Source organism: Amphimedon queenslandica, unplaced genomic scaffold (genome assembly GCF_000090795.2).
Source record: "Amphimedon queenslandica unplaced genomic scaffold, v1.1 AMPQUscaffold_13354, whole genome shotgun sequence".
NCBI lineage: Eukaryota > Metazoa > Porifera > Demospongiae > Haplosclerida > Niphatidae > Amphimedon > Amphimedon queenslandica.
Genome location: NW_003546410.1, coordinates 31,310 through 35,186, shown reverse-complemented (window position 1 = coordinate 35,186; position 3,877 = coordinate 31,310). Strand labels below are relative to the sequence as shown.

Sequence of the window (3,877 nt, the reverse complement as noted above, 5' to 3'; positions counted from 1 at the left end):
CAGATGCGTACAGTGTTCTAGACAACTCCAGCTTCTTGTCCATTTGCTTACAACAAGATAGTAGCTAGAAGAATATACTCCAGAAGTTTAAAGTTGTTCCAGCAAGAAATAAGGATGCTGTGGTCTCTGAAAGTCAATGGCACATAATATGACTATGATGACAAGTATAAAATCTAGCTCTAAAAGGATTTCAAACAATTCTATTGAGGTAAAATGACTTGATTAATGATCCTGAGTGTGGAATCTGTAGAAAAAAGGAACAGAACAGTCAAAATATGGCATGAAAGAATGAACCATGCAGGCTGAATCTACATTATGGATGCAACTGTCGTTCTAGACAATGGTATCAAAACAAAACTTTGCATACACAAAGATCTACTGATAGGCCAGTTGCATACCTAATTCTGAGCTGTTCTGGCCAGTCCCAGTACTATTATATACCTAGATAGTGTACACCATTTTCCAAACAGCGACAATAACAAGCAAAATATACTTACATTTCAGACTGAAAACTAACCAATTGATTCTATACCTTTTTGCTTCAAGTTTGAATTTGCTTCTTAGAGCTATAGACTACCCACCATCTCGTAAACTGCACAAAACTAAACACAGCTTTAGCCACCACTTGGCAGCCATTATGACGTCACTTGGAAAATAAAATTCACGTGAGCTTACCATTGGCGTCGCGACTGTTGTGTCTAAGAATAGAATTCTGTTCTATTTTTGAAACAAAATGATTACAAGATCAAAGTAACCACAGAAGTTGCTAGCAACATGTTGGGCCTAGTGTATGGAGGCCTTAATGCCCACCATCCACTATTCAACTTTGTTGAAAGCAACTTTGTGGTTACTTTGATCTTAGGGCAACTCTGTTGCCTAAAATAGAACTGAGTTCTATTTTAGGCAACAGATTTGACAGCACATCAAAGTAACCACAAAGTTGCTTTCAACAAAGTTGTATAGACCCCCTGCAGTAGGCGTGGTCAATGTATGTAGGCGTTTGTTGTCGGCCATATTGGTGTACATGTTTAAATGCAATGACTGCAATCAGGGCTCCTGCTGCAATAAATAGAGCTTTTTTACTATGATACCTTTCCTCCCTGGAAAATTATAATGCTAGGTAGCAGTACCAAAAAAAAAATCTCCAGTATTAATGGATTGGACTCTTATGAAACCTTGAGAAGTGATTGGCTTAGATGATATTGACTTCAGTGGCCCCAGGCTGCAGTGTCCATACTGCTATGTACCTTATCTAGTAGTAACACAAAGCCCATACACTGGTGATGAGCTTCTTAACTACAAGAGCATTGCAAGAGCCCCTAAACTAGCAAAGAGCTTGCTAAGTCCTTCATCTGTGGGGCCCGACTCAATGCAGCAGCAGAATACAAGTCAACTGACTGAGCCAGATGTTGATGATGAGCAACCATGTGAATCAGTAGAAACTTGAGTTCCTTGCTCACTTGAGGACTGTTGTGAAGATGTAGATTGTGGGAAAACAAGATTTGTCATTGATGTTGAAATACATGCAGATGGCAATGCCAGGTGATAGTGCATGATGGTCATGATGATGAGGAGCAAGAAAAGAAAATGCCATGACTCCTTTTCTTTCCAAAAAAACTCATGTTATAAATTGACTTACCATTGACTTACATTGACTTACATTGACTTACCTTAGCAATCAGTGACAATTCTAAATTTGTCATTTGGAGCTGTAACAAGAATTTCCCTCACCTATCCAGCCCAAAAAAATTCTGGGCTGGATGCATACCATCTATGTTATTATTATTATTATGCATGCATACCATCTATATTATTATTATTATTCAAGCTTTACAACACACTAATCAAGAGAAGAAAACAATGAAAATCATGCATATAGAGATTTGTGCAGTATTGAGGGTCTAGCACCAACTTGTGGAATAGCCTTAATATTAAAATTATCTTAACTAAAACTCCAAAAGCATAAAAAGCATTTTAGCAGTAGTCATTTTGAGCCTGATGAGGTCAACCAATCACTTCTCAATGTTTCATAAGGATCCAATCCATTAATACTAGAGATTTTTTCTTGGTACTGCTTCCTGGCATCATGATTTTCCAGAGAGGAAAAGTATCCTGGCAAAAAGCTATGTTTCTTGCAGTCATTGCATGCAACACATGTACACCAACATGGCCGACATAAAACGCCTACACACATTGACCACGCCTACTGCAGGGGGTCCTGTACAAGAGATTAAAGGCCTTCATACACGAGGCAACTTGTTGCTAGCAACCAAGCAACATGTTGCCAAAAATAGAACATCTTTCTATTTCTGGCAACATGTTGCTTACAAGATCAAATTTGGCAACATGTTGCCTGGTTAGCAACAACTTGAGTTGCCTCGTGTATGAAGCAGGCCCGCTGAGAGAAGACATGGGGCCCAGGGGAAGATTAAAATTAGGGGCCCTTTGCAATAATTCAAAAAATTTACAAATTAAACGACAAGAACTACCAATGCTCAAATATGACCCGAAAATTGCTTGACTGACTTAGGAACACTAGCAATTGAAAGCAAACTTGCAGAACAGCTAAATTTTGATTATATGATAGATCAATTTGCTAGTTTAAAAACCACAAACAGAGGCGTATTTAGGGGGGGGCTGAGGGGGCTTGAGCACCCCCCTCAGGGCTGGGCTCAGAAAAAATTACTGAAGTCCTGGACTCTTGCATCACTACCAAGCCTCTTAAAAAAGTTATCTAGCCCCCTGATCATGATTTCAGCAGTTTCCAGTGCTTTAAGGAGCAATCAGAAGTACCAGTAACATAGCAGTATGCTTGAAATGATCTTGGCCCCACCCGTAATTGACGAAAATGCAGGAAAAGGCCGTTATACCGCCGTAAAAGTGGGTGTGGCCAAAATCGCGGCGCGCTTCGCGCGCCCTCAGCACCCCCTTCCCCAATTCCTAGATACGCCCCTGACAAAGGCACATGTTTAATTATGTAATGATGACTTATTATACTTAAATTATAATGTACATTATTATGGGGGGCCCCTGAAGTGAGGGGCCCAGGGGATTTATCCCCTGCTCCCCCCCCCTCTCAGTGGGCCTGCATGTCTCTAGATCCTTTTAAAGTAATAACAAGAAGGCCTTTTGTTAGTGGATGAGTCTTCTTGCGCCACGCCTGCCACTTTAACAATAGAATATGAAAAAACTACCATAACCAATTGCATTAAGTAGCATTCAAGAAGCTCCAAGTATCTAGTGAAGTCCCATCCATGAACCAGAAAGACGTTAGCAGGCTTTGTAGTGAAGCTTCCTATCAATCCACCATTGTTGAACTGCCGTTGCTATGGTAATTCCAATGAATATCATTAAATTAATGCGACCGGAAGTCCCATTGCAATAGCTGGACATGGCTTCTGTCACTACTGGTAGACTGTCCACACCTGCTACCCAAGCAGGAGATGACAATGGAGTCAGTTCCAATAATGCCCCAACTAGCCATGTGGAGCATCTCAGGGAAAGACTCGATGAACAAGGTCTTTCAAGCCAAGCTACAGACCTCATCCTCAGTTCATGGAGGACAAAAACAAACAAGTCATATGACTCGTTATTTGGGCGATGGAATCGCTGGTGTACGAAACGGGGTTCCAACCCCTTTTCAGGACCCGTAAGTGAGGTTGCTAATTTTTTAGCAACTCTCTATCAAGAGGGTTATCAATACAACTCTGTCAATGCATATAGATCAGCCATATCATCGGTGCATGAAAAGGTTGATGGGCTACCAGTAGGTCAACACCCCATCATCACCAGACTGGTGAAAGGGGTATTCAATGTGAGACCACCCATCCCTAGATATTCTAATACTTGGGATGATCAGAGGGTATTAACTACCTAG

The 3,877-nt window shown here is 40.9% G+C and overlaps 1 protein-coding gene and 1 long non-coding RNA gene across 3 annotated transcripts in view; one reads left to right on the top strand and one right to left on the bottom strand.

Moving 5' to 3' along the window:
* The window catches only part of LOC105313093 (angiogenic factor with G patch and FHA domains 1-like), a 21,045-nt gene that overhangs the window by 4,464 nt on the left and 12,704 nt on the right, over positions 1-3,877 (top strand). The gene's annotated exons all lie outside the window — the stretch shown is intronic.
* Positions 30-686, bottom strand: LOC109582806 (uncharacterized). The gene is made up of 2 exons (XR_002185231.1): positions 399-686; positions 30-244 (listed from the first exon to the last, which is right to left on the bottom strand). It is a non-coding gene; the product is annotated as an uncharacterized LOC109582806 (long non-coding RNA).